This window comes from Lissotriton helveticus, chromosome 3_1 (assembly GCF_964261635.1).
Source record: "Lissotriton helveticus chromosome 3_1, aLisHel1.1, whole genome shotgun sequence".
Taxonomy (NCBI): Eukaryota; Metazoa; Chordata; class Amphibia; order Caudata; family Salamandridae; genus Lissotriton; species Lissotriton helveticus.
Genome location: NC_136061.1, coordinates 68,422,904 through 68,445,577, shown reverse-complemented (window position 1 = coordinate 68,445,577; position 22,674 = coordinate 68,422,904). Strand labels below are relative to the sequence as shown.

Genomic DNA, 22,674 nt, shown 5'->3' with positions numbered 1-22,674 from the left:
CAAAGCCAATAGTCCTGACTCGTTGCATTGTTGCAGGTCTGATGCTACCTCTATCATATATCTGGAGGCAATGACAGAAACAGCAAAATACAAGTGGGCGGCACACTATGCTAAGCGCAGATTTTTAGCTTATGGGTTTTTGAGCCACGCCCTTAATAACATTGGCCACGCCCCTTTGAGAGACCCCCAGTTTTTTCATACCAGTTAAAGTCCTGGGTCTATCTAACTAAAAGAAATAACTTCCACATTCAGCTGCCAGGGTCATGGCTACCGAGTGCGTCACGAGATCCAGTCCTGCCGTGTACAGACCGGGATGTCACTTCCTTCTCAGAGGTGCCCCCTCGCAGCAGCTTCCAATGGGCACACAGATTTGTCATTTACTGCGCCCTCACTTTGCATCATGGGCCTACTCCCCCCTTTCACGAGTGCCTCTCTATTCCTTCTACAATCGAGCAATGGCGCCCTAGTTCCTGTTTCCTTCTACCTCCTTTATATTTAAATTGCTCCTGGGCTACTGCATTGATCTCCAGGAAGCCACTGTCTGGAAGCCGGGATGAACCTAAACAAAAACCGCGCCAAGCAAACATCATCAAACAGCTGCCACTCTAAGCACGAGCCTGGAACCGGACAGCAGCAGGTGCATGCGTCTGTGGGCTGCAGCCAGAGACGTCACATGCCAGGCTGCCTGCAAACCCCCTGCAAAGACAACACACCGCCCCGGGCAGGGATCACGCTAAACCTCAGCCTTTCTATCAGCTCAATGACAAGGCGTGGGAGCTGTGTGCACCTGCGTGGGAGCTGTGTGCACCTGCGAGGGGGCTGTGTGCACAAGGGTGGGGATGGCAGGGCGCTGGCTGTGCAGGTGCCTGTGACAGGAGGCGTCATTTATGAGGAATTGCCATATAGCAGTACCACAAGTCTTCTTGCTGCGCTGCCACACACCAATGTGAAAGGGCAGGAACGGGCAGAATTTATGAAATAGTGTGTATTCCTGTCCTTTCCCCCTGCGCTGGTGCCTGAGCCAGTGGTGCCAGAGCTGGACTGTCAGCCCAAAGCAGCCCTGGCACATTTTGTCAGACCAGCCCCCGTATAATGCCTAGCAAGCAAGCGCAGCAAGCGAGACTCACCACTACAAGATGGGTTGGGGGTTCACCCAAGAAAGTTTGGGAACAAATGGCAGAAAAAGAAGCATTCAACAACACACCTCTCATTATAAATTCAATTGTATTAGGTTTTAAAGCATAGTAAAGGATGACTGTACAGTGCAACAGGATACAATAATGATTGTTGGGGTTCTTCAATTATTCCCTCACAATCACCCTCCAAAAGCGGCCCTCGTCTCTCCATGGCCCCTCTCTCACGTGTATTTTATTTGTATCACAGCGCCTCTCATGCCACTGTAGGATGTCTGAACACTTTACAGCACACACACATACAGAAACCATGAATCAGACATGTGTTAATCGGTGTATAGAAAATGTTACATAAGACAAAAGGGAACACCAGGTGCAGGAGGTCAATCATACAGGTGAGCATTTTTTACATGTTTGGTCTGGGGAAGTGCAAACTCAGGATTCAAATCCTAACACAGTTCTTGTAGTTGGATTTACTAATTAGAATTTATTTCTACCTAAACTAATTTAGCAACATTAGGATAACGAAAGACTGGCGAAAAAACATACCTTTTAAATTCATACCATGCAATTTGCATGCAGCTCTTTTATGGCAGTTCATATCTCACTTTGCTATATTACGATTGTAAGATATGAACGGCAAGGTACAAAAGGATCTCTGTGACAAAAGCTGCAACCCACTGAGCTATGCACATAAAATACTGTTCTGTGATCTGCATGCTACATGTTCTTGGCAGCAGGCATAGTAACCCTCTGCCTTACTTTAGATGAGTGAAAAGTGTTATTAGACAAAACTGTGACCCCTCTCCAGCAGGAAGATTATTAACTAGAGACATTTTAGCTTTGAAGTTTAGAGGCTCAACCCGAGTTTTTAAAAATGAATTTGATTACCGAGGGATAGCCTATATAACTTGTATCTGTAAAATTCTTTTGTTTTTTAGTTTGTCGTCTCTTTTATGGTATTTTTATATGCCGAATAAAGATTGTTAATTAATTAATTAAATAGAGACATTAACCTTGAGACTTTTATTATTGCCTGAAAACTGCTGGATCTATGAGGAACTCTGCAGCGAGAGTGTGAAGTGAGTAATTATGCTTGTCAGGCCCGCCAATCATGTTACTGGAGGCTGATATTGCAGCACTTCTGCAAAACTGGTCCCCAGTAACAAAAATGGCCCCAAACTCCTTCAGCCTCCCGCGAAAAAGCATGATGCCCATTCAGGCCAGTGCAGCCTTGGCCGGCGAACAATTTTGCTGCCTATCGCCAACATATGCAACCTTGCACTGTGGTGCAATGTCGCCTCTGTTGCAGGCAGGATTGTTTTTGTGCAGAAAGGGGCACTTTTCTGCACAAAAACAATCCCAAGAGACAGTTTCCCCTTTCCATATGTGCTTCAAAAAGCAGGGCATGTGGAAAGAGGTAAAAACGAGGAGAAATAGAAATAGATCTCCTTGTTAAGTCTGCTTTGGGGAGGTGTATGGTTTTGGTGCTGCTCCAGGTTTACATCATCTTATAAATCTGGGGCAGCGTCAAAATCCATGGGTGTTGAGTAAGAAACCCCCCACAATGCCCATTGAATGCCTCCTTGAGGCAGAGTAAGTCAAGGCAGCAACTTGCGCTGCTTTGTCTTTCTTCATGTCTATGAGGTTATACAAAGCTACTCAACGTGGCTTTGCGTCGCCTAATAGATCTGATTGTAGTCGCGGCCGGCAGTGGGAGTACCTGAAGGGCGGTGACGTGGGAAGGGGTAGGGTGGGGGGTAGTAATGTATGGATTATGGAAGTTACAGGGAAGTAAACATTTAAATAAATAAAATGAATTTCGTTTCGCGCACTGCATCGCATTTGGTGATGCAGTGCACTCAACGAAATTCGTTTTATTTATTTAAATGTTTACTTACCTGGGAAGCACCGTAATCCATACATTACTACCCCCCACCCTGCCCCTCCCCCTCCCCACGTCACCGCCCTGCAGGTACTCCCACTGCCGGCCGCGGCTGTCTGATTGAGAGGCTTGTACTGCCGGAGTGTCAAAAAAAGTGACGATCTGGTGGCACAACACTCTCATAAATGAGCCCCCAAGTTTCCAGTCCTGGGCACTCGTTTTACCAAGTCTCATTTGTTACAATGAAATGGCTTAGGACTACAATTCCCAGAATGCATTAGGTTGTCAAACGAAAGCTTACGTGACATTGAAAACTAGAAACGGATCCAGGCAGGGCCTTCTTTTGGCACATAGGTCATACGCGGCACCAAGCTTTTCCTTATTTTTGTGCTATTGGGCCCTGTCACGGATTGTGTCCAGCAGGGGGCTCCCTCTTCTTTGCAATTTGAGGCCATAGCTGCCGTGTTTCTCAGGTGCACGCGTGACTGGATGGGCTGCTTTTCTTAGAATTCTGGGACTCGTAGTCCTGGTTTAATGCTAGAGTAGATAGGATTACAAATTCCAGAATTCTAAAATAATACACGGGACATGGCTAATAAGCCATGCATGGACTTAGGAAACTTTGCAGCTATGTTACACAAAATTACTGTGTGTGGTGCTTAAGCAGCACACAATTTTGTGCTGCACTTGTGAGCCTCTATGAAGTATAGTAAATAGGTGCTGCTTTTTGTGTCAGCTGCACCATGCGAGCACCCGCACAAAGCTTTAGTAACTCTGCCCTTTTGTTTTCTGTTGTGAAAACATGCCTTGGGAAGATAGGCAAGTGACGTGTAGTAGGTGGACTGCCAATGATACCTCTGCTGCTTATCAAGAAATAAGGTTTTGTTTTTAAACCTCCACTCAATAGTCAACAAATACAAATGTAATCCACCTCAAACCAAAATAACTTTCCGTCTAATAACAAATGTGGGTGGAAGAATCTGGACCTTTCTACAGTTCAAAAGTACTGAGGATGATACATAGTCACACACAGAAGCCTCTGGGCCCACATTTCACAGTATTGTGCCAGTAAATGGGGGCAACTCTGAGTAAACTTCACCCTGAATCGGTATCTTGCACTGACCCACACATCCAACCTCCTTCCATAAACATGCCTTCCTCAAAAAGTGAACTTAAAGAATAGAGAATAAAGTAGAAAAAGTAGTTGTCTACCTGCTGATGGTACTTTTGAGAGTAACAGCAGATATAGTAGTACCAGCACTACCGTGATCACTACTTAAGGACTATAGTGCTACTAGCAGAATTAGTAGATGTAGCACTAAACATTGCACTAGTAATAGTGAACATAATAATATCACTAAGAATAATTGTGGCACCAGTAGGGTTTACAGCTGCGCACCAATTATAGCAGCACTTGCCATCAGTAATTACTACTAGTAATATATGTAGCCTGCGCAGAAATAGTGCTAGAAGTAGTAGTGTCCTGATGGTACGAGTAACTGAAGCACTGAGTAAAGTGGTACTTGCATTAGTAGTACTCCTTGTACTACTAACGAATATAGCCCTGGTTCTGGTTGTGGCTGGAGTAGCAGTGGCAAGTGGGGCACCACTAGTAGTGGGGCTGTGCTGAGAGTAGTGACTCCAATAGTAATAGCTACAGTACTACTGATAATAATAGTAGCACTTAGTGTACTAATGTGAGCAGTGGTACTATAGGTAGTACGTTAGTAAAACAGTGGGAAATTGGTGCTAGTAGGAGTTCTAAATGCAGCGCTCGTCGTTGCAGTCGTGGGGGTTACTTTGAAGTGAGAAATTCTCCCACGCCCATTATACTGGATAAAATTCTATGCAATACTTTCGAATTTTAATTATAGAGCTTAAAAGAAAGGCAAGCCTGTGAAACTGGCTCCATGCAAAGGGCCTGCTAAGATTAAGTAAATTGTCTCCGTCAATGGGCCTCCTAAGGTTATTTATAAAAAAGGAGTCAGTAAAATTGTCTCGATTCATTTGGCCTCCTAAGAGTAATAATAAAAAGATTGGCAAAGCCAATAGGCCTAACCTTTAAAGACCTATTTGCATTGCTGATTTTTAGCCAGGCTGGATAGCGTCACAGGGGACATGCAGCGTGGCTTAAAAAACACAGTTGCGCTGACGCGCCTGCCAAATTATTTTTTAGGTTTGCATATGCATTCATCACACAAGTGTGCAGCTACAAAACAATATTTATGCTTTTTATTTACTCGCCTGAAATGGATTGGTAAATTAAAAAACCAAGGGGCAGATTTATGAAGGCCTTGCGCCGCCGGTGCGTCATTTTTAACATGGGAAAAAGTGAAGCACCGGCGGCGCAAGGCCTTCATAAATAAGGCCCCTAGTGTAAAAACTTTTTTTTTAAATATAGTGCCTTTTTTTAAGAAAAAAAAGATAGATGAGTAGGTAGCTGGAGCAGGTTGGGGAGAGAGCGAGCGGTGAAGCAGCACAGTGGGTGGGTGGGGTGAAACAGCAAGAACACGGGTGAAAGAGAGCATCGAGGATTGCAGGTGATGGCAGAAGCACACAGGTGAGAGAGAACAGAGCAAGTGCTGCTAGGGGAGAGGACCACATGGGCAGGGAAAGCGAGGGGTTAAGAAAAGCACACAAAGGAGATAGCTGGAAAAAGCATGCACTCTCACGGAGTGCTTAAACAAAAATGAAAAAGTTGTTCCTTAAAACCCATTCACAGGCTAACCAATAGAAGTCAACCTCTTAAAGGAATGGTAAAGAGGCTATGCTCCATTGGAGGGCCAGACACAAGACTCGCAAAAAACATTCAATAGGAAGCAGCCAAATGAGACTGACAGGAAAGGCAACCAATGGGGAGCACTGGGCGGGCTTCAAGCTCTTGTGTGCTCTTTGTAAGCACACAATAAGTCTTCTGCAACCAGACACCTTGCTCTGCCTAGAAGACTCGCCCTAAAAGGGAGTCAACTGTTTTGACTCTGTGCAAAAGACCCTGTCGAAGCAGGTTCAATCAATTTGAGTTAATGAAATGGGTCACCTAAGGTTTAGGGTAAACAAGCATTGGCAAATGCAATCGTTCTGGCTAGTTATTAATGATTGGGCTTCTTAATAGATCATGTCTGACTATTAATAGATGGCCAATTGAGCTGTTTGTGTTGTATGTGTCGCTCATATCAGGAGAAAACTAAGATGATGCTTCCAAGTAAAAATGGCAGGATAAGATGGACGCTGCCACTGAAAGACACAAACTGTGCGTGTTCTCAAACTCTGCAGATAGCCAAATAAGCCAGCAATAGCAGGGGAACATAACAGGCTACTATCTTGGCTGATTTTTAAGACAGTCCATGATCGCACACGTGTCTACAGTGTGCAAGAAGCCACACATTCAACAATGTGCTTCTGTGACAATAAAGTACAGTAAAGTCGGGTGCAAAGGCAAATAGTGAACAACAGTGTGTTTTTATGACAGCCTAAGGCATACCAACAACACACACTTCCAAAAGAAAAAAATAGAAATATAAGCAATAAATATTAGAAGCTGCGCGTCATGTCGTATCCTCAGTCCAACAAAAGGACTGAGGTAAGCCTCAACACCAACTACTAATGGGAACATAACTGGGAAGATGTCGCGATTCACATAATACCACTCCTTTTCCTCCTATAAATGCTGGAACCTATACCGGGAAACCTGCAAGGGCGTGCTCGTCATCACACAACTCGTAATGCCGAACCCTGACCCTGTGCAAACAGGTGATTTCACCTGGATCGGAAATTAACGAAGCCACTCGTAAGTGCGTGTACGTGATCTATGCCGGTGTTGTGAAGATTCATGTGTTTATTGCACTGTACCCATGAGTCCTGGAGTAGGGGTGCACGGGTGCTGCGACACCCCCAAAATAGCCTTTCAGGACGAGCATGAGCAATGAAAGTGCCTTTACATTTTGGGTGTATCATGTTGCATGCACCTTTGTAATTTGAACCAAGTGAACAGGGGGTGAACAGGGAAAGGCTGTGGGTGGTAAATGTTTTCTACCATGCAACAACATTTGTAAAGTAAAATCTATACATATTTCAAAATATAGCAGCAGCAATGAAAGTACAAATAAGGCATGTTTGTAATTTTGAGTTTGATGGAAACAAAGCACGTAATAAGATCACAACAAAGCAAGGCACTTTAGTTGTGTGAGGAGCAAAGGAAGAATATATGCTGGGCCCCGATTTCCACACGTTCTCGTGTGCTCGCCTTTGTAAATGGCCGTGAGTCTCCCGCACGTGTATATTCAGGACAGACTGCTCTACAATGCAGCACGGGACACGCGCCGCTCCCACCTCGCTGGTTTGCTTCACTTGCTCTTTGTGTAACATAGATTTTTCACAATCGCTAACATTAGCGGCAGCACCCCCTTCTCCCTCCCCCACTCTGGAGGTTGTTGCAGCACTATTGACTGTGGATGACCCTAGTATGCGTGATCCTGGTGTCTGCGGCGCTGACACTGTGTGATCTTCGTCTGACACAGTGGATCATCTTGGATGAACACGGGACCTCTCCCCAGCCCCGCACAGCGCTAAGAGAACCTGCAGGTCTGGCCTGCTTGGGTCTCCTCCCCAGCAATGCCCCAGGGTGAGCCGAGTTTTACTCAGTGGTGCAGCAGATCATATATGAGACTCTGACACCATGTGTGATCCTGGTCTGGTGTCTGTGAATCCGCCACCATGTCTAATCCTTAACAGTGTGCTCTGTCACTGTGTTAACGCGGGATTACTGGTTACTAATTATCTTACCAAATCCCATTTCCTGTCGACTGAATCGTTGGTACCTGTCTTGAGTAAAAGGTAATCTCGCAGTAAACAATCAATTTAAGAACTTACACCACTCTAAATGACCACTGACCAAAATTAAGTTTTAAAGATTTAATATAAAGTCAAAGATAACTGAAGATACAAACTTCTCAAAATGAGATTAAGAAGATAAATCGGTATCACTATGAACATGAACTTTTTGAATAATCTGAGTCTGAAAACAGAATAATAAGTACAAGCTCGAAAACCATCAGGGTTGCTAAAATGGATACAAGTTGCAACCTCAAAGTCATTACAGAAAAGAAAAATTAAGGTTAGTCTGTCCCTACACTACACTAAATGACATCCCTACTTAACAAGATCTTTACCCTCTAGGTGTCAGCCGTGGTGATTTCCTAAGAAGATCACGCACTTCTCTTTGTCTCTTCTCTGATAATGGGTCTCTCCTGATCAGCCTATCTGCCTACCCATCCGCTTCCTTAGGCTCCCAAAATCATCTGCTCTGCCCTCCTCCCGGGTCACTTTCCCTAATACCAAATCACATTTCCAATAGAAACGCCCCTTGGGACGCCCCTCACGTGGTACATCTTTGCGCGGTAAAACTCCATGATGGTACTCTTGAAGACCCTCGTTATAGTTGACCTTGGTTCCCAGGCTTCTTCTTCCGTGCGCTGATACCCCCTGAAATTCCTGGAAACTCCTACAGGCCTGCGCAAGGCGCCACTGAACAAAGTCCCTTTCATTCGAGCTGATTAGGACCCTCGCACCTGCATACAGCTCGTCCTGCAGTGGGCCTCAAATTCCAGACTTCACCATATCTTAGGCCATAAAACACTCTCAGAGCTCCATACTGGACACCTCACGACCTCTCCTCTAACGAGCACATGACGATTTAAACTACATGACATTATCTGTTCTGGCCTACTTGATTTACATGCAGCAGGTTCCTGCACTCTTAAAACGTTAACTTGATTTAAACAGCAAACATTCTTAACTAGCATACGTTTCTAAAATAACACATCTATAAAGCATATACTTTTAACCCTAAGTTCAATAGTACATTCTGAAAGAACCATGTCAACTTTATCTCACATTATTTTAGCAGCACGTTCAGGTTTGCTGTGAATTGCCCTAAGGCCTACACAAAATACTGGAATCCAAAATTACATTTAATTCGGACATGACTCTTTTAACATGAGAGAACCATGAGGTTTTCACATATACTCCAACATTTCTACATTTAATCTCACACCGTTATAATTATGGTTACTCTACTTAACATTTTATACATTTCGCTATTGAATATAAAACACTCGTGTGCAAAACATGTTTAAACTAACTACGTGCTTGTAAATATGGCGTACTTATACATTTTTTTCAAACTTGTGCTCTCTCAGTCCCCCCTTTGATGACCTTTAGGGGTCATCATTACCATGACACTAAAATGTAGAACCTTTAAAGTGAAGACAGGGCAGTACCACTTCTTTTCATACTCTCTAATGCTTTCAGACTCTTATATTGAGTGTCCTGCATCGCTGTCAACTCTTCTTCCTGTTTCTTCATCGCTCTCTGTAACCTATTTGCTCTATACCATTGATACAAACGCACCAATCCCCACAAAGTGATTACACAAATCATTACTATGATGATGGGCTTCAATATGTACCAAACGATACCCTTTCCTAAGTTGGCAAACCAACTTCCAACTTTACCCATTCCATGACCTACTTTTTCCCACACATTTACCTTTGCCAGGTCCTCGATTTCGTAGTGTATGGCAGTGATGTTTTGTATATACTTCTCTAGAGGCTTTGAATTGTCTGGAATGTAAGTACAGCATTCCTGTACCTTCAAGGCCCTACAGACTCCTCCCTCTTTTGCTAACAGAACATCTAAAGCAAGTCGGTTCTGAAGAACCATTGCCCTAATCGATTGCATCTCCCCCTCTATCAGCATCAAGGATCTTGCAGTACTGGCAGACAGTCTATCTACGACTGTAGCTAACCTCCTGATCTTAATGTCATTCATTATCAATCCTAAGAAAGGGAATGCAGCACCTATTACATCTCCAACTACTTCTGCTGCACCCAGCCCTCGCTTCCATCTAGTTGATATTTCTTTCTTAGGCATGTCTAAATTCTCAACATGATATATTTTAGGGAAGACAACAGCCAGATAGCATGATCCGTACCAATTATCTGGTAACTTCACATAGGCATATTTTCCACATACAAAATATACATTTGGTATTGCTTGCATCCCTTTCATGAAGTTCTTAGAGTAATACTCCAATTGAAAGGCATGTTCACAATTTACTTGCCCTACATAAACGTTTTCATAATAGGAGTAACTCCTGTGAATGCACAGTTTCCCCCGTTTCTCCTTATCCAAAGCAATTGGACCAATACTACCTTTTCGTTGTTGTGCCCTTTCCTCCTTGGTCCAATCTGTTTCCCCTTGTCCTGATGCCTTCAATATCTTCTGCCTCCTGTATCTAGTATCTACCTGAGCTATAAACTTTTTCTCAACTTCTGATATTTGACAAGTCAGATTGTTGATTCGAGCATGTGAAGTATCTAACGTTCTCCATGGAATAAACCATTTGTGTAACCTGTCTTCGCTTTTGTAGTAGTCCCATTTGTTCAAATGCTTGAAATTCGGAACCTCTGGCAATGTCGAGTCGAAATTCGAGAAGTAATACTCAAATCCGTCTCGTCCATAAAACATACTTAACAATAAACTGCACGTTATCCCATATGTCAACGGGAGATGATGGTATTTGATACCCTCCTCCACCGAAATTGGTAATTGCATACAGACATAGCAATCCTTTACCTCCATGGCATCAACATATTCATAAAGCAACTTAGCATAAGCATTTGACTTGTAATTCCCCTGTGACTCATCCATGTGTAACCTTTTTACTTCTGCATCTAACAACGCTTTGTCTTTCTCATTGATGTTTCCCTTCTCCTTAATAATGGTAGTTCTCGGTGTTGACACTCCCTTATCCTCCTTAACTGTGGTTCCATCCCCTTCGTGTCCCGCTAGGAATGAAACAGTTACCACTAAAATAATAAGAGAAACCACTACTCCTAAAAATGTAACAGCTATACATTTTGCCCTGCGGTTCGGGTTGCCAGCCTCCATGTTCTCAAACAGTGTAGTTTTCGACTTTCTTCCAGCATTCACTTCCTCTTCTTTTCAAACAAAGTCTTTCTCTCTTGCAATGTCTTTCTTGGAACACTTGGAAGCTTGACAATTTATTTCCGCAAAACAATTCAAAGTCCAGTAATATAGACAACCCTAGCCCTTCTCCATCCGCTAAAAGGAAACCCCTACCATTTTTTTTTTTTTTTCTTCTTCCACTCGGCGCTAGGTTATCTTGCAACAATTTACAATTTCTTTTCAAAAGTCTTATTTTCGTCTGAAGTTATGTATGACTCAAGGAGTGACACTACTTCTTCATAAATGTCCATCCGAAGTATCATTCCCTCAGGTTCTGGACAGTTCGTACCACAACATGGAAAGTCAACCTTTTCTAGGATTATTCTCCTTATTTCGCTCAAGACAAGTGGACGGACGAAATTGAGAGTTAGCGTTTTTTCAATTTCCAATCCTGGTACTATCAGTTCTATATCCACAATTACAAAGGGGTTCGTTCTAATCAAGATCACTTTCTTCACCTTTCCAGATCTGCACCCCCTTAAAGCCATTCGCAATATGATATTAGTCCACAACAATAAGTGCTCCTAACATTTCTACTACTCGCTCAAGCATTTCCAAACGAAGAAGAGTTCCCTCCAATATTGGATATCGTGAACAGCAAACTGGAAACTCAACTGTTTCTAAAATCAACTTTCTTATTCCACTCAGGAGAGCAGGATGAACGATGTTGAGTGTCAGCAACCTTTCGGTCTCCGCTCCTGGCAGTAGAAACCTTATTTGCACTGTGATGATCGGGTCAGTTCTGATCAGTTCCACTTCCCTGATCCTCCCTGTTCTGTGTCTCCCAGACATCTGCAACAAGGTAGGTCCAGTCGGGAGTAGAGTATCTTCTGCTAGGCACTCGCACCCTACTTGATCTTCTAAGACCCTCCTCGGCTTGATCCTGGATATCTTCTTCTGGATCTGAGTCTTCGGATATAGGAGTAAGCGTTTCTTCCTGGGCCGACCTCAAACTTAGCCTTCTTCTCCTTGTTGGCCAAGTGGCAGCTCCAAGCCTTATTCTCCTATTCCTTGTCCTCCCACTTGGTTCTTGATCGCTCCGATACGGATCTGAGTCTGAGTCGTATTCACTTCTGCTCTCTCCTTCAGTTGCGTCTTCTGTCTCACTGCCGTCCTGCCTTCGCTCTTCTTCTGAATCCGATGCGTTCCCAACTTCTTCCGACACCTCCTCAGCTGCCTCAATCCCTTCTTGCGACTCTTCTTCCACTTCCGGGCTTTCGTCTGGGATGGGAGCTGTTCCTTCTAGAGGTGCTGGAACTCTTCTAGTATGGGATGCATGGATCCAATTTGGCAGCCCCCCGCACTTCACGGCGGTGTTCGTGATCAGGATTACCTGAAAGGGCCCACGCCAGCGAACATCTAGGCAGTTCTTCCGGACGTGCTTTTTAACCAAGACCCAGTCCCCTGGGTTCAGGTCATGACACAGGTTCCTCGCTGCTGGAACTTCAGCCGCATGCACCTGAAGGGACACAGAATGGATGGCGTCAGACAGTCCTTTACAATAATCCAAGATCAGATCATCTGTAATATTCAATAGAGCAGTAGTTGGAACTGTAGGAAGTCTCATGGCCCTCCCCATCAGGATCTCGTGGGGAGAGAGACCTGTCCTCCTATCAGGTGTGCTGCGCATGCTCATGAGCACCAATGGAAGAGCATCTGGCCAACTCAAGGATGTGGATGCCACTACTTTAGCCAATCTATTCTTCAAAGTGCCATTCACTTGTTCCACAATTCCTGAAGCTTCTGGTCGATAACTACAATGCAGCTTTTGATCGATATTCAGTGTGGAGCACAACATCTTCACTATTTCGCTGTTAAAATGTTTTCCTCTGTCCGATTCCAAAGAGGCAGGCACCCCGAAGCGCGGTATCAACTCCCTGAGCAACAATTTAGCCACTGTGAGTGTATCGCACCTACGTGTAGGGTACGCTTCAACCCATCTGGAAAATACGCATACAATCACCAACACATACCGAAGGCGATTGACTCTTGGCATTTCAATGAAATCTAGTTGCATTCTATTGAAAGGCCCCCCCGACCTCCCAATGTGACTCAGTGTGACTGGTGTTCGTTTGCCTACGTTCAGTTGTTGGCAGGTAACACATCGCTTACATACTGATTCTGCTGCTATTCTGAATTTCGGGCAATACCAAGTCTGCCTAAAAACTCTCATCATAGCATCCCTTCCTAGATGTACTGGACCATGTATTTCTCTCGCCATGGGATTAGCTAATTCTTCAGGTAACACAGCTCTCCCATCTGCTGAAACCCAAAAATCCATTTCACTTCGCACACAGCCTGCTATTTCCCATGCCTTTTTCTCTGTTTCGGGTGCGTTCTCCTGCATTATTCTTAAATCCTCCCAAGTGTCTACAGTTTCTAACATCATACTTAATTCAGTCTTTTCTTCTGCACCTTCTATTTCCACCTTTGAGAAAGAATAACTTTGTTCCGCACAATAGCGTGCGACTTCATCAGCATATCTATTACCTTGTGACACAAAATCTGTATTCTTAGTATGAGCTACACACTTCACTACTGCAATGTCAACAGGACCTTGTAATGCTTCTATCAGCAATCGCACAAATTCTCCATTTCGAATGGGCGAACCAGAGGAGGTCATGTAACCCCTCTGAGACCACAACTGCCCGAAATCATGAACCACACCGAAACCATATTGGCTGTCCGTGTAGATGGTGACTCTCTTTCCATTTCCTGCTATGCAGGCACGAGTTAGGGCAATAATCTCTGCTACCTGTGCGGAATGTACTCCTTCCAGGCAAGCGGCTTCCACAACTCCAGTAATGGTACAAACAGCATAAGCTGCTCTCAACCGACCAGTATCGTCTCTTAAACATGAGCCATCAACAAAGTAAATTTCATCGGGGTCAGACAATGGCTCATCCACTATATCTGGTCTGGGTTTCGTGCATAGTTCAGTCACATCAAGGCAATCGTGGTCTTCACATCCTTCGCCTTCTATTACCGTAGGTAATGGCATCAAAGTAGCAGGATTCAAGACAGAGCATCTCCTGAGAGTCACGTTTTCTGCGGCAAGTATAACTTGCTCATAACGCGTGAGCCTGCTATTGGTCAGATGCTGCGTCTTCGTCCTGGTCATTAACAATTCAACTGAATGCGGTACATACACCACCACTGGATGTCCCATTACAATACTTTCGCTCCTTTCAATGCTGACACCCGTTGCGGCAACGGATTTGAGACATCCGGGCAACGCTGCGGCTACTGGATCTAATGTAGCCGAAAAATATGCAACTGGTCTACGGGCATTACCGTGGGTCTGTGCCAAGACTGACAAAGCACATCCCTCTCTCTCACAGCAATAGAGTGAAAATGACTTTTCGTAATCTGGCATTCCCAGAGCCGGAGCACGACATAAATCGTCTCTCAGCTGTAAAAACGCCACCAGACATTCTTCATCCCATGGTACCGGATCACTCACCTCCTTGTGCGTCAGTTTCTGTAAGGGCTTTGCTTTCAGTGAAAAGTTAACTATCCACTGTCGGCAGTAACCCACCATTCCTAAGAACATTCTAACTTCTCTCTGTGTTGTAGGCGCATTCATTTTCATTATCGCCTCAATCCTCTCTGGGGACACCTTACGTTTCCCTTTTTCTAACCTGTGCCCTAGATACTGTACTTCTGTCAGACAATACTGTAACTTGCTCGGAGATACCTTATGTCCATTTTCAGCTAAATGATTCAGTAAGGCAATTGAATCTGCTTTACAAGCTTCCTCTGTTTCTGACGCAACAAGTAGGTCATCTATGTACTGTACCAGAACCGAGTTCTGCGGCAGTACTAGATTTTCAAGATTCTTTTTCAACAACTGATTAAAGATGGATGGACTGTCTGTGAATCCTTGTGGGATTCGACACCATGTTAAAACGCGATCTTCCATTTTAAACGCAAAAAGGTACCTGCTCTCTTCGTCCAATGGGATTGAAAAGAAAGCCTGACAAAGATCTATCACTGTGAACCATTCTGCTTGACATGGTATTTGAAACAATATTACTGATGGATTCGGTACCACGGGACAACATGAAACGACTATGTTGTTAATTTTTCGTAAATCCTGAACTATCCTAAACTTCCCGCTAGGTTTCTGCAAACCCATAATCGGGGAGTTACAAGGACTGCCCACGATTTCCTTCAGTATTCCCTGCTGTATCATTGACTCGATCACAGGCTTTATTCCCGCAATCGTTTCCTGGGACAATTTGTATTGAGGCGTTCTTGGAAACTCAACATTTGGTTTTACCAGAATTTTTACCGGTTCTACCCCTTTAATCAATCCTATATCTTCTCCTGTGAAATCCCACACCTCTGACGCCACTGCATCTCTTAAGTCTTGTGGAAGATCTTCTACCGTCAGAGTAGGATATAGTTCTACACAGAATTTTGAATTGGCCACCTTAAAGGTAGCATCATCGTCGGTAGTCTGTACCTCCACTCCTTGTGGGGTGCAGTATATGGTGCAATTCAATTTGCATAACAAATCCCTACCTAACAGACATACCGGACTCGAGTCACAAACCACAAACTGATGTTCGTTCATATGATTGCCTATTTTCACAGATACTGGTTCTGTCAACGGACTAGTCATTCTCTTATTTGCGACTCCTACCACCTGAATTGTTTCCCCTGACATCGGCAAGTCTGGAACCACCGCTGATCTCAGAGTCGAACGAGTAGCCCCAGTGTCCACTAAGAACGTAGTGGGACACCCTGCCACTTCTGCCTCAACAAATGGCCCTCTCTGATCCACTTCTAGAACTGCCCCGAGGGTACAGTCTTCTTCACTGCTCACCCGTTGTCCTGTCAATGGATCAATGTAATAACATTTTTCTTCCTCGATAAACAGAGGCATTTGTTTAAAGACCTTTCCTCCAGCTGCTATCTTCGGTGGCTGTGGGAATTGGGCCCGTGGAGCCGAAGTCCCCCCTTTGGCCACCTTACTGCTTGGGACTGTCACTTTTTGCACTGGGTCTTCTTGGACCTGCTCTTCTACTTCTAGCTCTCCGTTTTCAGGGTTAAAGGGACACTCGCGTCGCCAATGCCCCACCTGATGACACAGATGACACTTTGTCGTTTTCTTTAAAGTGGCAAAGTCTATCCTAGGTCTCTGCCCTTCTTCATTATCTTTGCTCTGACCATTTGGTTTTCGTCCCATCCCCTGCTTCTGCTGGCCACCCTTCCCAGCGGATTGCATTTGCACCACCATCAATTTCTCCTTTAGATTCTTGGCTTTAGAATCTATCTCGTCACTGCAGTACCTCGCATAGCGTAAAATCTCATCTAGTGGTTTGTTCTGCCAACAGATTAAATGTTGCTGTATCATCAAACAAATATCAGGTCTCAACCCCAAGACAAACTTTGACACGAACTGCCCTATATCTTTGGGATCCATTACATCTAGTCCACTGTATTGCTTGAATGTTTTCAGCAATCTTTCATAAAACTCGTGAACTGTCTCCTTGGGTTCCTGCCTTGTTCGGTCTATTTTTACCCAATCTATATCCTGTGGTGGTACCTTATCTTTCAGCCATGCTATTACCCTTTCATACTTTCGCATGACAATCTCAGATGGTCCATTTGTTCGAGCATCCCTCAATGGTTCAGCATTTGGCCATTCGACACTAGTCTTACAAGGGGTCCATAGATCAGATGGGACCACGATGTCAAACAACGTGTTCAAATCTATCCACAGTACTTTCGAGATTTTAACGAACCTCTCTACCTGCTTATACCATTCGACTGGATTGTCCCGCAACTTCGGAAATGAGTTGGTAAATGCGGCTAAGTCTCCTCTACTCCAGGGCACATGTACATAATTTCCATTTGATATTTCTCGCAAAGGGAATGCCTCCATCTGCATTACCCTTCCCTCAGGGGTCATCACATTTGTACTTCGCCTAACTGTGCCCTTTTTCGACCACCTTTCTTCCCATTTATCCAGTTCTCTCCACACTCTTATCCCTGTTACCAACTCTCTTATGTGTGTTTTTAATCCAGTAGTTCTCTTCTCATCTAGATCTTGGTCTGCGTACTGTAATCTGTGGTTGCTCTGCAATGCCCTTGTCCTAGACAAATCCACGGCATACTTGTCTGCCAAATCAGTCAGTTTTTCATGAAACGCTCTAGCTTTCCTAGTAATATCCTTTGCCATGAACAATAACTCATCCTGTTCATACAATTCTATCCTTTCCAAAGGCAATGTTCCATCTATTATCTCATCAACATCTGATTTTAAACTGGTAACATCAAGCCTTTTTGCCTTTATTTCAGCTTTCAAGACACTCAATTTAGCTCCTCCATCCGCATCTCTCCCATCCCAGCTCCGAGATCTACGTTTAGGTATTGGTGAATTATAGGGAGTCCTCCCCTGTTCCCATCTCTCTAAGTCCCATGCCTTTCCATCTTCTCGGGGTGGGTGGTGAAACACTCCTTCATGCCTCCCAGCCTCTCTCTCTCCATCCTGGCTAGTTTCACGGGATAGAGGGTAAGAGGTTCTATTACTCCCTCTTTCTTCCCTACTTCCCTGTGATTCCTGATTATTCGAGGCGTGGCGGGACCTATCGCTGTTCTCCTTTCTCCAATGTTGAACGTCTTCCCCAAGTGTATGATGAAGGCACCTAAACCTATTCTGAAAAGCCCGTACCGCCTCATCTCCTCCGTTCCCCCAGAGACGGGACATTTCCTCACATTCTACAATCTTAGTATTTTGTTCCGGCTGTTCTCTCTGATTTGTAGGACATGCATCCCCTCTATTCTCTTGACTTTGGCCTTCCCGGCTCTGACTACTCTCGCTGGCCCCACAATGAGATACTGTCCCGTTTCCCCTGCTTTCCCACTCTGGTTCCGTTCTTGTCCTGTTACTCGGAGATACTATGGACCCGTCCCATTCCCTCAAATCAGCTCTTAACTCTGAAAAAGATCTTGGCCGCGGTCCCCTTAGATCCATTGGTCCTCTCGGACCTCCCTGTTCTGAATTGGGACCGACAGTTGTGTCTAATGGGGTGTTCCACGTTACCGAACCTGGTAATTGTTTCCATGCATTCGTCACATTATTCCTCCTTTCCATCTCAATCCTTTCCCTATCCAATTGCCTTTGTTGTTCCCCTCTATCTCTCTCAGAATTATAGATCGAAACTATGGGTCCTATGGTAACAGGCACTTGAAGAGCGTCTGGCAATCCCACAGACTCAACCCTTTCTGTGGTTGGCGTTTTCTGCACCACAAACCTTCCCACTACACTCTGTACAGTGTTGTTTGGAGGTGTTTCTCCGCCTTTGTTAGGTGTCCATTCCGATATAGGGAGTGGTGTATATCCCTCTATCTCATTCCCATCTTCCCTTGCGAGCCCTCTATCTTCTATCAATCCCACTCTCGGAGGTGGTCTATCCATTAACAATCTGTTTATCAGATTGTCCTCCGACTCGCTTTCCTCGTCTTCTTCCATGAGGTTTCCTCCTCCTGACACCTCCCTCATCGGATACATCTTCTCCACCTCAATAGTCTGTACCCTCCAACGCTTTTCCTCCTCATCCCATTTGGAATCTCGCACTGCCCTTACCGATCGCGTCAGCCTTTGTTGACGCCTGTTCAAATTTCGGTCGTGTGCAGCCTTAATCCATGCATTAAGAGCCTCAAACTGTGTTGGTCTAGGTGAGGGTTTCGATGAGGACATGGTTGCTTTTAGCCGATGTAACACCTCTAACTTAAACGTTCCATACTTCGGGAACTGCATTTCCTCATTTCCTTCCGTAAGCTTATTCCAAGCCCCAATCCACAATATCGTATGCAGCCCCACATTCGTTGCCATGTAATGAGCTGGCGTACCCTCTGGGGGAGCCTCTTCCCCGTAATAATGTTCACTTCGTTTACGTTTAAAAATCCCTTTCAAACACTTAAAACACTTCATGATTTCTCTTTTCTCCGCGTTTGTTTACTTCCTGATGATATTCCACCAATCTCAGCGCCGTTCTCACTAACTGGCCTATCCGTACGCGGCTTTCCTCCGACGTCACTCTAGCCGCCCAACCAGAGCGCGGCTCTAGCTAACGTCACACCAACCGCTCAATCAGAGCGCGGCTCTAGCCGACGTCACCCGTCCCCCTTCGCAGCAGTTCCCCTCATTTCTCAGCTCGTCTCCTCGGTCATGCACGCATCCCATTCATACTCTGAAAAATGATTACTTCCGTCCAAGCGATCACCTTTCTTTGACTGTACGCCCACAGTCTTTCTGTAGTTGTCACCCTAACTTGGCGAAATGTCTTTCCGATTACTTCCAGACAATCGCCTTCTCCGATAGGTTACTCACACGCAGTAACTTTCGACCAGCGTCCGTTACTCATACACTCACTCTTACACTCCCCCTATCTTGGATCCACGGCGGTCAATGGTACCTCGTGACCTCCGTACTATGGTCGACAACTACCCTGGATGTTCGATACACCCAAAACCACTTAAGCTCTGGCCTGAACTTAAGATTTCACCAGTTCACCCGTTTACCAGGTTACCAGTTTACCAGGTTGCGCGCGCTCACAACCTTCTCTCTTTCACACTACAGGCATTCAACTCCGCAAGACATTACAATACAAATACAACACAAAACACCGCAATCTGTTCACGCATGACCCTTTTTATACTCACTCTGCGATACTGCTGCTTTTCTCGCACCGTCTGCACCTTTCGGCACACGATTCTTCCGCTGCTCGTCTCTCGACGTCTCGGGCCTTGGGGTAAACTAACCTCTCTAGATTACCTTCCTCAAGAAGATAACCATCCTCACTCTGCTACCAACTGTTAACGCGGGATTACTGGTTACTAATTATCTTACCAAATCCCATTTCCTGTCGACTGAATCGTTGGTACCTGTCTTGAGTAAAAGGTAATCTCGCAGTAAACAATCAATTTAAGAACTTACACCACTCTAAATGACCACTGACCAAAATTAAGTTTTAAAGATTTAATATAAAGTCAAAGATAACTGAAGATACAAACTTCTCAAAATGAGATTAAGAAGATAAATCGGTATCACTATGAACATGAACTTTTTGAATAATCTGAGTCTGAAAACAGAATAATAAGTACAAGCTCGAAAACCATCAGGGTTGCTAAAATGGATACAAGTTGCAACCTCAAAGTCATTACAGAAAAGAAAAATTAAGGTTAGTCTGTCCCTACACTACACTAAATGACATCCCTACTTAACAAGATCTTTACCCTCTAGGTGTCAGCCGTGGTGATTTCCTAAGAAGATCACGCACTTCTCTTTGTCTCTTCTCTGATAATGGGTCTCTCCTGATCAGCCTATCTGCCTACCCATCCGCTTCCTTAGGCTCCCAAAATCATCTGCTCTGCTCTCCTCCCGGGTCACTTTCCCTAATACCAAATCACATTTCCAATAGAAACGCCCCTTGGGACGCCCCTCACGTGGTACATCTTTGCGCGGTAAAACTCCATGATGGTACTCTTGAAGACCCTCGTTATAGTTGACCTTGGTTCCCAGGCTTCTTCTTCCGTGCGCTGATACCCCCTGAAATTCCTGGAAACTCCTACAGGCCTGCGCAAGGCGCCACTGAACAAAGTCCCTTTCATTCGAGCTGATTAGGACCCTCGCACCTGCATACAGCTCGTCCTGCAGTGGGCCTCAAATTCCAGACTTCACCATATCTTAGGCCATAAAACACTCTCAGAGCTCCATACTGGACACCTCACGACCTCTCCTCTAACGAGCACATGACGATTTAAACTACATGACATTATCTGTTCTGGCCTACTTGATTTACATGCAGCAGGTTCCTGCACTCTTAAAACGTTAACTTGATTTAAACAGCAAACATTCTTAACTAGCATACGTTTCTAAAATAACACATCTATAAAGCATATACTTTTAACCCTAAGTTCAATAGTACATTCTGAAAGAACCATGTCAACTTTATCTCACATTATTTTAGCAGCACGTTCAGGTTTGCTGTGAATTGCCCTAAGGCCTACACAAAATACTGGAATCCAAAATTACATTTAATTCGGACATGACTCTTTTAACATGAGAGAACCATGAGGTTTTCACATATACTCCAACATTTCTACATTTAATCTCACACCGTTATAATTATGGTTACTCTACTTAACATTTTATACATTTCGCTATTGAATATAAAACACTCGTGTGCAAAACATGTTTAAACTAACTACGTGCTTGTAAATATGGCGTACTTATACATTTTTTTCAAACTTGTGCTCTCTCAACTGTGTGATCTTGGTGTTTGTTCGTGGTTTCTATGCGCGTTATACCGTGCCTGATCCGGAGTTCTGTGCAGCTGACGCTGTAATCCTATCCTGTGGACAGTATGTGTGATCTTGGTATCTGTGCGTGATCTTCGTCTAGCAGTGGGTGATCTAGGCGTTTGTGACCCTCAGTCTGAGTGTCCTTGTGTTTTCTATGTAGCTGACGCCATGTGTGATATTCGTGAGTGTTGCTCTAACACTGTGTGATCTTGGTGTTTGTACCTCTGTCTCTTGGAATCTGTACAGCCGGGACTCTGGTATGAGCTCTCCGCAGCTTACCGTATTCATCAGTGAAGCTGACACGGCGTGTGACCTTAGGCTTATCGTCTGTGCAGCTAACGCACTACATTTGAGCTTGGTCTGGCAGTGTCTGTGACTCCCACTGTGTACACTCATTTCTATTCAGCTGCCACTCTGTCTCATCTTGGGCTGTGATCTGAGCCTGGGTGTGTGTTATATTTGTGTCTGTGTCTTCCATTCTGTACACTCGTTTCTGTACAACGGTCACGCTGTGTGATCTTGGGCTGTGATCTTCGCATGGCTGTGTGTGATCTCTCACTGTGTATACTCATTTATATTTTGGCTGCACTCAGTGTGATCTTGGGCTGAGATCTGCTTCTAGCAGCCTGTGATCTTGGATGAGCCCAACACATCTCCTCGCCTGGTACAGCGACGCTATGACAGCACACGGGTCTGACCTGCTCACGACACCGAGGCTCTATGACAGCACACCACCTACTCACGGCAAGCGGCGCTATGACAGCACACCGATCTGACCTGCTCGCGGTACCTAGGCGCTATGAGAGCACACAGACCTGACCTGCTCGCGGCCCTGAGGCGCTATGACAACACACAGATCTGACCTGCTCACCGTACTGCGGCGCTATGAAAGCACACCGATCTGACCTGCTCGCAGTACTGAGGCGCTATGACAACACACAGTCCTGACTTGCTCGCTGTACCGAGGCGCTATGACAGCACACAGATCTTACCTGCTCGTGGCATCAAGGCGCTATGACAACACACAGTCCTGACTTGCTCGCTGTACCGAGGCGCTATGACAGCACACAGATCTTACCTGCTCGTGGCACCAAGGCGCTATGACAACACACAGACCTGACCTGCTCGCGGTACCTTGGCGCTATGACAGCATACAGATCTGACCTGCTCGCGGCACCTAGGCGCTATGACAGAACACAGATCTGACCTGCCTTCGGTACCGAGGCGCTGTGACCGCACACCGATCTGACCTGCTTGCGGTACCGAGGCGCTATGACAGCACACAGATCTGACCTGCTTACAGTATCGAGG

At 45.0% G+C, this 22,674-nt stretch overlaps 1 protein-coding gene across 2 annotated transcripts in view; it reads right to left on the bottom strand.

The window, feature by feature from the left end:
* LOC144822121 (keratin, type I cytoskeletal 18-like) overlaps positions 1-22,674 on the bottom strand; it is a 68,309-nt gene that overhangs the window by 44,964 nt on the left and 671 nt on the right. The window lies entirely within an intron of this gene.